General features: G+C 39.4%; 1 pseudogene; it reads right to left on the bottom strand.

Moving 5' to 3' along the window:
* Positions 1-358: 358 nt before the first annotated feature.
* On the bottom strand, positions 359-1797 carry LOC110131862 (methionine aminopeptidase 2 pseudogene; annotated as a pseudogene).
* Between the last annotated feature and the right edge of the window lie 11384 nt (positions 1798-13181).

Here is a 13181-nt window from a genome sequence, read left to right as displayed (position 1 = left end):
TGTAAAGTAATTAGCCTCCAACTAATAAAAATAAATGGGGGAAAAAAAGAAGGAAAGGACAAAAAAAAAAAGAATATGGCAATATAAATATCTGAAAAGCATCTCTTAGGTGTTTGAAACAAAATGTATGAGTCATTCCTAACTATTTGGAACTTTACAGACAGAAAATGGTTAACATTTCAAAGTCCTGGAAGCTTTTTCCTTGGTTAATAACATTAATGGTTTGCTTTGATAAAATTCCTTCCTTTTTAAACATGGATAAAAGTATTACATAGGTCCACTGTTAAGACAACATGCTGCAAATTAAATCTGGTATAATGTATTCCAGCAAAGCTTAGAAAATAAAAGGTGTGGTGGTGGCTTTGGACCAAGTTTAATAGTCGTCTCCTCAGCTGACAACTTCTTTACATGCTGGACGCAAAAGTATGGTGTGTTCAAACTGTGCTGTATATGATCGTTTAATGTCACATTATGGTGGATATGGGTCTACAATGCCCAGGTCACACAGATTCTTCAGAGCCATCAAGTATTTACTTTCTCCCAAATGATCCAGCCATCTGCGGCAGAAGGCAAGAGTGCCAAGTTTTCACTGATGACATTGTTCTTGGAAGCCTTATTGGCACATGTCCAACATCAAAGTTTTTCATGTAAGGTGAACATTCCATATCATCATGAACCACACCTTTTCCTGTACTACCAAAGGTTTCAATGGCACATACTTCTCCTTCCTCCATTCTTGTTGCCTCTCCTCTTTTCACAATGGGTACTGTTTTCCCAGCATGTATCCTATATGGCCCAATTGAATGTCCATTTAGATTACGGATTGGTTTCACTTGATATGTCTTCCCATCTATTTCAACTTCATAGGATTCCATAACTTCTTGGATAGCCTCACCAACATCACAGAGATGAACATCAATTCCGGCACACTTTATTCCAGTGTTAGTGGCATCTTTTACAGCTTTTAATAAATGTATCATATTTGGGATTAAAAGTGACAGTAAAAGCACAATCAATCCTACCACCTATATGTGTTCCAAAGTCTATCTTACAGCTGTCATCATACTGTAATACTGTTGTGTCACCAGCATTGGGAGTATAATGGGCAGCACAAACACCCAGTAGGAAATGCCAGGCCTGCATTTGATCCATTCTCTTTTATTAATGTTCGTGAACAGTCTTCCAACTTCTCACAGATTTCTATCATTGTCATCCCAGGCTTGATCCAGCTCATAACATATTTTCTAACTTGTCGATGTGCTTCTGCAGCTTCTCGAAAATCATTCCAAATCTCTTCACTAGCTTGATCTAATGCTTTCTTTTCTTCACTTGTAGTTCTCCAAGCAGCTGTTCGCCCATCTTGTGTAGGTGGGTATTCACATTCTTGTCCTTTGGGAAATACACCATTAGGATACAGGTCACGTATTGGAACTGAGGGAGGGTATGTTTGAACTTTTGGTCCTCTCTTCTTCTTCTTCTTCTTCTTTCCAGCTGCTCCATCTCCATCACCATCTCCATCTTCATTGCCATCATCTTTCTTTCTCTTCCAATGCTTGTTTTTCCAATTGTCTTGCCACTTCATCAGCTGAGGCTCCTGCTTCTTTATCAGGTTCCTGTTGCCCTGGGGCAGCCCCTTTACTCTTCTTCTTCTTCCGTCTTTTATTCTTGGCAGCCTCCTCAGCCGTAGAGGCAGCTCCCTCCTCCCTGTCGTCTGGATCCAGGTCACCATTCAGGTGGCTCCTGCAGGACGCTGCCTCCTCCACACCTGCCATGTTGCCCGAGAGAGCGCGAGGCAGTGAAACAGAAGAGCAAGGGCCCGCTCCTTCTTCAGTCACCTACTCAGCGACGCCGGAAGTTGCTCTCCAGGCCTATTCCTTTCCATGAATTACTTATTCCTTCACTAGGCGTTGTCTGGTTTGTGGAGGACAAAAGGCGGGAAATATCAGTCCTTTTCCCCTTGAGGGTAAGAGATCAGTTAGGCTGTCTCTGGGTCCTTGGACCTTTAAACTGTGAACCCTGCATGTATTTCTGTCAGCCTTCCATGCCTCATGGATTGGTCCATATGCATTGCGAGCAGAATGAAGTGGATACAAGGGGATTGGGGACAGGGTGCAGTTGGGGTTGGGGTCAGGGGTGGAAGGACGAGAGCTGCAGCCTTCACAGAGCTAATCCGAGGTCTTCTTCCTGCTCAGGTCCGTTCCAGACATGGTATCCCCGAGCTGCCCCAGTATCTCTATTAACTCTATTTCTAGCTGATTGGTTTCAAAAGAATCCTTTCTCAACATATTATCTTTTCTTGCCTTTCCTATTTTGTTTCTAGTCATTATTTTCAGTGACTTTACTTAAAATATCAAGCTGATTCTTTAAATACCTGCTCCAGCTTTCTTTAGTCAATCGCCTCATCTTTCTATTAATACGTCCCAGGGAGGTGCTTTTTTTAAATTTTAAAATTATGTATTTTTGAAGGAAAGATCTGTTTAAGTGTGAGTGGAGTCTCTTTGACTCTTTCTACTGAAGGGCTGTTTGGTGTACACGTTCTTAGTCAACTATCTGAAGGTTTCTACTCCCTTCTCTCTGTGATTTTGCTGACTGCTGTAGGAATCTCCCAGACCCTGTACTCTAGGAGGTAGAGGTCACTTCTGGTTGTTCTGCAGCAGCCCCCCATCTTCTCCTGCCAGAATTAGCAGATGAAGACCCATAATCCCTACATGAGCCACTTTCAGCTCTTTCAGGCTCGGTTTGTTCTGCGGCTGATTTCGTATCTTAGAATGTCAAGTGCTGCTCCCTCTCCAGTCTGCCTCTTGGTTCGGTGTACTGCTGGCAGTTCTTTATCCTCCCTCTAGTCCTGGAGGATAAGGGCTCATGTCAAGCTGTGCTTGTTTGTAACACAGTGATATACTTTGCCAAAGTATATGTGGTTCTATGTGTCAGAGCCTGCAGATACGAAAATAAGCAGTTCCAAATACAGAGATTGCATAGTATGGAAACTATATAGTGTTAGAAAAGTGGAGAACTTGTATAAACAGAATAAACTGCCCTATGGAGACTACATCTGTGGGTCCCTGTGTATCTCAGGGTTAGTATACTTTTAGGGACATAATTGTTAAAGGGGTTAGAAATTGATTGAAGAAAGTAGATAAAAGGCTATGTTCCTGTTTATGTGTGAGGTCTCTTTGTTACTGTCACCCTCTGTAATCATGTCTTTTTAAAGTTTTTTTTTTTTAAACTGTGGTAAAAATCACATAACATAAGTTTACTATTTTAATCATATTTAACCATACAATTCAGGGGCACTGAGTACATTCACATTGCTGTGCAATACTCACCATCATCCATCTCTTGAACTTTTCACCTTCCTAAACTGAAACTTGTACCTGCTCAGTCGAATCTGACTCTCTGCAGCCCCATAGACTGTAGCCCACCAGGCTCCTCTGTCTAAGGGATTTTTCAGGCAAGAGCACTGGAGTGGGTTGCCATTTTCCCCGCCAGGGGATCTTCCAGAGGCTGGGATTGAACTCATGTTAGCAGCATATCCTGCACTGGCAGGTGAATTCGTTACCACTGAAACCACCTAAATTGAAACTCTGTTCCCATTAAACTCAGTCCCCATTACCCCCCAGCCCCTGGCATCTACCAACTGTGCTCATGCTTTTTGTAGGTCATTATAAAGTTGAGCATAAATCACAATATCAGAGATGCAAAAGTTAAAATGTATTAATGGATGGTTAACTAAAAGAATAACATATGGTAAAATTAGAAGATTCAACATTGTTTTAAAAAGTCACTATTTAACATAAGAGAATTTAACTACAATGCAAAAAAAAAAAATGAAAGGCTTTAAACATTTTAAAAAAGATTAACAGGATAAAGATTATTTCCATCAGCACTTCAGCATGAAATAAATGGGATTCTCTAAATGTTTAACTGAAAGACTTGTAAAGAAAAATCAATGACAAAGAAATGGGGAGAGTCCAGAGAACCAGAGGGACTGGTCAAAAGTGGGGACCATGACCACTTCTGGACTTGAAAGGAGAGGAGGTATTTTTAAAATTTGGTCTCCTAAACCCCTCAGGGCCACCCTCCACAGAGGTAGTCAGCCCAGGAAAGGAACAGCATGGCCATGTAAAGAGGAGCTTCTCTTCTCCACTCCCCAATCTTCTTTCTCTTGGGGCACAAATAAAAGGCAGAAGAGAGCAGAGAATGAATGTGGAGAGACAGAGAAAACCAACCTGAAAAAAAGGTATTTAGGGCTTTCCTTTGGATTGGCTCACTCTCATGACTCGAGGGTGTATTATCCTTTGCTTACTGAATGAAACTCTGAGCTGTAACCAAGCTGTAACACTGGTCCGTCATTTCAAATTTTTGTTGCAGCAAGACAGAACCAAGGAAATTACACATTCTCCCGACATATGCTGTGACTTGGATCTAACCTGGCTGAAGTAACTTTGGCTCAACCCCAGAAAGGTGGAGGCCAAGCACAGCAGAAGCCCAAGTTGGCAAAAGCTCACGTGGTGGGCTTCCCTGGTAGCTCAGAGGGCTTCCCCAGGGGCTCAGATGGTAAAGAATCTGCCTGCAATGTGGGAGATCTGGATTTTATCCCTGTCTTGGGAAGATCCCCTGGAGGAGAGCATGGCAACCCACTCCAGTATTCTTGCCTGGAGAATCCTCATAGATGGAAGAGCCTGGTGGGCTACAGTCCATGGGTCACAAACAATCGGACATGACTGAGCAACTAAGCACAGCACAAGGCTAGGAAATGATGACAGACATAAAAACAAAAAACATAGAAACAAAAAAAGGCAAAGGAAGAGTGGATACTGATCCATTTAAAGCTCATTAAGTAAAGACTAAAAGAGAGTAATGCTAGTGGGATTATAGATTAAGAACAAGAATTAGGGACTAGAAAACAGAGCAAAAATATGAAATTGTTTTAGAAAATGAAACCAAGGAAGGAAGTTTGAACGTTAGGAAAAGATGATTAAAGTAGACTAAAACAATGAAAATAAAATCCACATAAATCAAGGCAAAGAAAAGAAAGAAAGTGAAGTCGCTCAGTCGTGTGCGACTCTTTGCAACCCCGTGGACTGTAGCCTACCAGGCTCCTCCATCCATGGGATTCTCCAGGCAGGAATACTGGAGTGGGTTACCATTTCCTTCTCCAGGGGATCTTCCTGACCCAGGGATTGAACCCGGGTCTGCCGCATTGGAAGCAGACGCTTTAACCTCTGAGCCACCAGGGAAGCCCAAGGCAAATATATATGCAAAAAGGTAACCCAACAATGGACATTAGCACAATTGCTTTCATTCGTTTTACTTTTATATGTTATATATTTTCAGATTTTTGAAATAATAAATATGCCTTATTTATATAACAAAAGAAGGCAAAGTATTTAGACCATAAAGACGCACACATACAAACACAGCCCAGCCAGCCAGCCGAATGGAAAGAATATATTACAGAGGAGGAAATGGTTCAGAATTAAGTAATTTGCCTAAAATCACACCAATAGTGAGTTTTCAGCTATTTATTTGTATGAGTAAGGCTTCAAAGAAAAAAAAGTAATGAAGAAATAAATTTTTTCCTCTTTGCTGTATCCATGCTCAGCTACATTTAAAACTCATTTACAATAGTTCTCTACCAAGATTTCTGCCACATTTATTTTGTCTTTGTCTTTTATTTTGTCTCCCCTCAAGTAGAGAAAAGGCAGGGACTTCCCCGGTGGTCTAATTGTTAAGACTCCACATTGCTAATGCAGGTGGTGTGGGCTGGATCCCTGGTTGAGATACTAAGATTCCATATGCTACATGGTGTGGCAGAAAAAAAAATAGAGAAGAGGCAAGTATATCTTTTGTTATATGTCATTTCAAATAATATAGGTAAGCAGACCCAGTACATTTGATAAACCCCTAATGTGAATGTTCTAACATTCAAGAACAAATGTAAGAATGGCATTGTATTACTTTTCCAAGGCAACCAGTTGTGCGATATCGGAATTGAAAGAAAAGAGGGAATTTGATGGAGATAAGTATGTTCCTGGTTCCCCTTCTGCCTCCTGTGGGGGTGGTACCCTCAGCTCCACAAGTGCCCTCACATCCCACTCTCTTGAAATTCTTACATTTCTCCCACCACCCACCTTATCCACCATGGAAGATATGCCTGTTAAGAATCACTGCATTTTTTGTTTTTCTCACTTTCCTTTCAGTAGTTTAAATGATAACATCAAACTTTTTTGTCTTCCTTCTAATGTAATAAACATGGATTCCATATTTTTAGAAATTGCCAGTTTCATAGCCTGAAAGTTACAGGAAATTCTCCTAGCTGAGAAAAGCACCACCTCTGCTGAACTTTCCTGTCACTGTCATTTCCACCAAAGCACCCTGGAAAATCCACAGTCAGTACCTTTATTTTTTATGGAAGCAAAGGGTGTTTTGCCCCTTTGCCCTTTGCCCACTGCCTAGCACTTCTGCTCCTGGCATTTTACATTAGGAGAAAGTCCAGACATCAAAAAGAAATACAAGGGGAATTTGAAAACTGAATATGAATAAATAAAGCCAGACCTGACTAATGGGGAGTTGTTGATGGTACTATAATTGGTCCTTGCAACTTTATGGAACAGATGGGACTCCTAAAAGATCTTAGGAAACGATAGATAACTGGAGGGTGGCCTATGTTATCTAACTGTCATATTCTGAACACAAGAAGAGTTCTGCGGGAAAATAACTAAATTAGTAGCATGTAAAACAAATGTGTTTATTGTTTTTTATTATTTATGGCCCTTTGGATAGCTGATAGCTTATTTGACTATACTTCTGCCTAAACCAATTTAAATTAATCTAGCTGGTAAATTGAATAATATTATATCAACTGCTTTGCTGCAATCAAGATATATTGCATCTAACTCAACTCTCTTAATCTAGTAACCATATTTTCCAGTGTTGATGGATAATTGCCTTTAAGTGCATCTCTGTCCTCCCTGCTTTTAGGTCTGGCAGACAGGACCATTACTGGAAGTGGTGTGTTCCCAGAACCATTTTGAGAAAGCAATTTGGCTTAACTCTCCCATCAGTAATATCAGTATAATCTGAGAGTTCTAAAGGTTATTAGCTTTCTGTAATGGTCTTTGACTCCCTTAAATAATGATCCAAAAGGATCTAACAGACAAGAGGAAACAAACTTCAACTTTCAACTCCTAATATTTTCTCCATTTCAGGATGAATGTGAACCGTAGTTCAGAAGTCTGTGAAAAATAATAAAGTGAAAGCATTAGTTGCTCATTCATGTCTGACTCTTTGAGGCCCCATACACTGTAGCCCCCCAAGCTCCTCTGTCAGTGGAATTCTCCAAGCAAGAATACTGGAGTGGGTTATCATTCCCCTTCTTCAGGCGAACTTCCCAACCCAGGGATCAAATCCAGGACTCCTGAATTGCAGGCAGATTCTTTACCCTCTGAACCACCAGGAAAAGAATACCTGTATAAAGATGTGTGTGCTGTATCATTGAATACAGACTATCCAGCTAATCAAATCTGTAATTTCCAAAACTAAATTTGTCACTTGTCAATCTGTTTCCAGTTATACTTTCCTTTGACATTTGTACTGTGACACATCAGGAAGTTATGAAGAAACAAAATGCTGATGAGTCTTGTAGACCAGTAATAACAATTGAACTACAACCATTTCAGTAATGCACAAAATCCCAAGTCTCTTTGACCAATAGGGCAGGCTCAGAATTCTGAGTCGTTTGCACTTCCTGTTTCCTTTGAAACAGTTGGTGGATATTAAGTTTGGCTTTGAAATCTCATCTCACATATGCTTCTGTTTCAGCCAGGAAATCTCTTTTAGATTTTATCAATGATTGCTTAGTCCTTTAATGTTCAATGTTAGAGCTGTGACTTTGTGAATTTAGCTTCACAAAGCTAAATGTTGTCTTCACTTTTTAAGATTTGTTGCTCTTCTTAGTCGCTCAATCGTGTCTGACTCTTTGCTGCCCCATGGATTGCAGCACACCAGGTTTCCCTGTCCATCACCAAATCCCAGAGCTTGCTCAAACTCATGTCCTTTGAGTCAATGATGCCATCCAAATATCTCGTCCTCTGTTGTCTCCTTCTCCTTCTGCCTTCAGTCTTCCCCAGCATCAGGTTCTCTTCCAATGAGTTGGCGCTTCACATCAGGTGGCCAAAGTATTGGAGCTTCAGCTTCAGCATCAGTCCTTCCAATGAATATTCAGGATTGATTTCCTTTAGGCTTGATTGGTTTGTTCTCCTTGTGGTCCAAGGGACTCTCAAGAGTCCAACACCACAGTTCAAAAGCATCAATTCTTCCACGCTCAGCCTTTTTTGTGGTCCAACTCTCTTGACTACTGGAAAAACCATAGCTTTGACTAGAGGAACCTTTGTCAGCAAAGTAATGTCTCTGCTTTTTAGTATGCTGTCTAGGTTTGTCACAGCTTTTCTTCCAAGGAGCAAGCGTCTTTTAATTTCATGGCTGCAGTCACCATCTGCCATGATTTTGGAGCCCAAGAAAATAGTCTGTCACTGTTTCCATTGTTTCCCCACCTATTTGCCATGAAGTATTGGGACCAGAAGCTATGATGATCACTTTTTTGGAATATTGAGTTTTAAGCCAGCTTTTTCACTCTCCTCTTTCACCTTCATCAAGAGGCTCTTTAGTTCCTCTTCACTTTCTGCCTTAGTGGTGCTGTCATCTGCATATCTGAGGTTACTGATATTTCTCCCAGCAATCTTGATCCCAGTTTGTGCTTCATCCAGTCCAGCATTTCACATGATGTACCCTGCATATAAGTTAAATAAGCAGGGTGACAATATACAGCCTTGACAGACTCCTTTCCCAACTTGAAACCAGTCCGTAGTTCCATGTCTGGTTTTGTTTCTAAGATCTCCCGTGATCATGATTATTGGTGACTGTTGGTAACTATCACGATTATTCTTAGACTCGAAGGAAGATGGCCATGTTCCCTATTATGGAGCACGAGCTTGTAAGGGGTTTTCCAAGTGAGGGCACAGGTAACTATGGATCCACATTTGTCATTGCTTCCTCTTACGACCAGCGAACCCAAATTTTAATGTAGCATTTAGTTCTGGCAATGTCATTCTAGATAAGACAAGAGGGGTTGCCTGTTTTATATCATAGTGAAAACCTGATATTTCCAAGAACTGTTGTTCTTTTCAGCTGAAGACTAAAGAAGACCCACAAATCCTTGGGGATTAAACATTAGGAAGATGACCACTAAATAATCATGCCTCGAACCTCTAATGCTAAGGGAAAAACAAAACATGTAAATAGAAAAATAATAAATGCTTCTGTTTGTTATATTTCATCAAATGAGACTTAATATGTAAGTATTTTCTTTTATCTTGAGTTGACATAAATGTGTAATCTAGTACATGCATACAGAATAGAAATATATTTATATCTGTTTGGACCAAAGTCAAAATGAGATCATATTTGGGAAAGTACTTTATGCTTTATGATACATTTAAAATATAAGATTTACTACACGTAGATTTAGGTAGGCCTTAGAAGCAAGATGCTCCTTCAGCACTATCACACTGACTTATCAAATTGGAAGTAGGTTATCTGATTCTTCACTGACATTTTTAGTTAATCACTTGAGCATCATATAATTTTCCAACCCAAATCGTTCCTTAAATGGAAAACTGTAAATCATAAAATATTTCCAGAGGAGCCAAGATGACTGTCTCAAATCTTCTTTGGTTTTCAGATACGTGTGTTAGGCAGTATTTCAAAAGGCATAAATATGTATAAATGTGCTACAAAAATCTGCTTGAGTTATTCTTATATCTCTAAGATATCTTATATCTCTAATTTCTCTATACATACAAACACACATACTCACATATTCATACATTCACATATATATGATTTTTTAAAAGATAAAATTATTTATCGGCTTTGTACATTAGCCAGTTTTCATATCTTACCCAAAAAAATCATTTTAAGAAACAAAGACATTTTGCATTAATTTTTCAACAAGTGTCTTTAACTCTCAATTATGTTTTAAACCTATAAAGCACAAATAAATTCACATGTATGAACTTTGAGTTCAAAAATTATGTCTTTTGCTCCTTGCATAATTTTACTACAGATTTTAGGATACTGTTAAATCCAAAGTGGATACTTAATAATTGTTTGGATGGCTGGAAAATATCTTTCTAATATACTCCTACATAGAATTCTGTATTTGACTTCTAGGTTTTCAGTCACCGTTAATGATAATGAGATATGCTTACAGCATACAGAATACCAAGAACTGCTGATACAAAAAAGCAGGTGTGCTCAGCAGTGTCTGACTCCTTGCAACTCCATAAATTTCCATGGGATGTCCATGGGATTTTCCTGGCAAAAATACTGGAGTGGGTTTGCCATTTCCTCTTCCAGGGGATCTTCCTGACCCAGGGATCGAACCTGCGTCTCTTGTGTCTCCTGCATTGCAAGCAGACGTTTTACCACTGAGCTGCCAGGGAAGGCCCAGTAAAAGAAGCCAAGCCCTAAAATCACCAAGGATCATCCAATCATATGCAGTCTGAATAAATCAGAGTGATGGAGAAGCACCTTCTCTTTTCCTAAAAGAGAGTTGGGTTGTAAATGATGCCTGTTTATCCAGGTCACCCTTGTTTTGTTTCAGTGTGTTCAGGCACTTTCTCTTCCCCACTGCTGCCAGACATGACTAGCGTGTGATAGTGACAAATCAATTACACAATGTCTGAAGTAACAAGGCACTCTTGTCGAGTAGATCTTATGAGTCTGGAATGTTCTGTGTGAGGAGCCATGATATTAATCCAGTAAATGCTCTAGTTAGACTCCAGTCAGCAGATTTTTAGACAGGGATTCTTATGTACTTAGCATTTTGATAAGGATTTCTAAGGAGTTTCTATCCCTGGGGATTTGATCTTATTGGAAGGACAAAGTGATAGACAAAAACAACAACAATGACAGAGCAAACCAATGATATGACCCAGTATAAAATGAATGCTACAGATTATAAGTGTTTGAGAAAGAAAGAAATCAATATGATCAGCTGTGTTCTGAGGTAGGTTTGCGAGGAGTGTGGGTCTTGGGAAAAGAACCAGATTTGAGTTGGTGGTAAGGATGGTAGAGATTTGAGGGAGGAGTATGGCTCATGCAAAGTCGTAAATATGGAGTGTGAGCATCTGAGTGTCTATACTACATCAGGATCAGAGCAGGAGCTCTGTAGGCAGATTTCCTGCTCAACTCAAAGCCTGTCCCTGTGTTTCCTAAACTGCTTTTATCTCAACATTTAATATTTTTACCTGTAAAATGGAGAAGATAGTAGTGTGTGTGTGTGTGTGTATATATATATATATATATACACACTATCATATATATATAAATGTATATATACTGTTTATATGTGTATATATAAAAATTTATACTGAGTATATTATATCAATAATATATATAATTTTATGGGTTCTAGATCTTTATCTCTCTGAGGATTTTATTTTACTTTTTAAACACTACATCATTACCTTTTAATAAACAACCAAAATACAAAACGCCATAGTAAATTGATAGCAATTTGGCCTTTTTGTTTCTCTTTGGCCTTTTTGTTTTTCTTTGGCATTTTTGTTAAAACTAAATAAATTAAATCTTCCTTATTACTATTAGAGTTCAAACTTTGACTCACAAAGAGCAGAGTTTACCCTTATTTCATAATCTTAATATATACCAATGACCAATATATGTTTATAATTATAAACATTTATTTTAAAAAATATTTTTCTATCCTCCAAATTTAAGTGTTTGCATTCCTGCACAATACATTGTTTCCTTCTATATGAGTGAGTGAAATGGCTCAGTTGTGCCCAGCTCTTTGCGACCCCATGAACTGTAGCCTACCAGGCTCCACAGTCTGTGGAATTTTCTAAGCAAGAGTACTGGAGTGGGTTGCCATTTCCTTCTCCAGGGATTTCTGACCCAGGGATCGAACCTGGGTCTCCTGCGTTGCAGGCAGATGCTTTACCGTCTGAGTCACCAGGGAAGCCCAGTCCAATGTTCCAAGTCCAGTTCTAACTGTTGCTTCTTGACCTACATACAGATTTCCTAGGAAACGGTTAAGATGGTCTGGTATTTCCATCTCTTTAAGAATTTTCCAGTTTGTTGTGATCCACACAGTCAAAGGCTTTGGCATAGTCAATAAAGCAGAATAGATGTTTTTCTGGAACTCTCTTGCTTTTGGGTCTGAAAATATTGGAAGGGAAGCCCCTTCTTTCTACATAGCATTCACTAAAATCTTGGCTGAGTAAGCAGTATGTCCAGGGCACCCTTTTCAGCAATATGTAAAATAGAAAAAAAGATTTTTCAACAATGAAACCTAACATGGCCTATCTCCTCGTAGAGAGAAGGCAACGTTCTAGATGGATAAGTGGGGCATAGAAAAATACTTAACAACAAAGTAGGACAGAAATGGTGTGGAAATTATTATAAGGCAGTAAAGGAGATGAAACATGATGCTCTAATGGATGTTGGCAATTTGATCTCTGGTTCTTCTGCCTTTTCCAAATCCAGTTTGAACATCTGGAAGTTCTTGTCGCATGTACTGTTGAAGCCTAGCTTGGAGAATTTTGAGCATTACTTTGCTAGCATGTGATATGAGTGCAATTGTGTGGTAGTTTGAACATTCTTTGGCATTGCCTTTCTTTGGGATTGGAATGAAAACTGACCTTTTCCAATCCTGTGGCCTCTGGTGAGTTTTCTAAATTTGCTGGCATATTGAGTGCAGCACTTTAACTGCATCATCTTTTAGGATTTGAAATTGCTCAGCTGGAATTCCATCACCTCCACTAGCTATGTTTGTAGTGATGTTTCCTAAGGCCCACTTGACTTTGCACTCCAGGTTGTCTGGCTCTAGGTGAGTGATCACACCATCGTGGTTATCTGGATCATGAAGATCTTTTTTGCATTGTTCTTCTGTGTATTCTTGCTACTTCTTAATGTCTTCTGCTTCTGTTAGGTCCATAATGTTTCTGTTCTTTATTGTGCCCATCTCTGCATGAAATATTCCCTTGGTATCTCTAATTTTCTTGAAGAGGTCTCTAGTCTTCCCCATTCTATTGTTTTCCTCTATTTCTTTGCATTGATCACTTAGGAATGCTTTGTTCCTTTTCTAGCTCTATAGT

This window comes from Odocoileus virginianus, chromosome 18, assembly GCF_023699985.2.
Source record: "Odocoileus virginianus isolate 20LAN1187 ecotype Illinois chromosome 18, Ovbor_1.2, whole genome shotgun sequence".
Lineage (NCBI taxonomy): Eukaryota > Metazoa > Chordata > Mammalia > Artiodactyla > Cervidae > Odocoileus > Odocoileus virginianus.
Note: the sequence above shows the minus strand (reverse complement) of the source record. Positions and strands in the feature narration are given on the sequence as shown.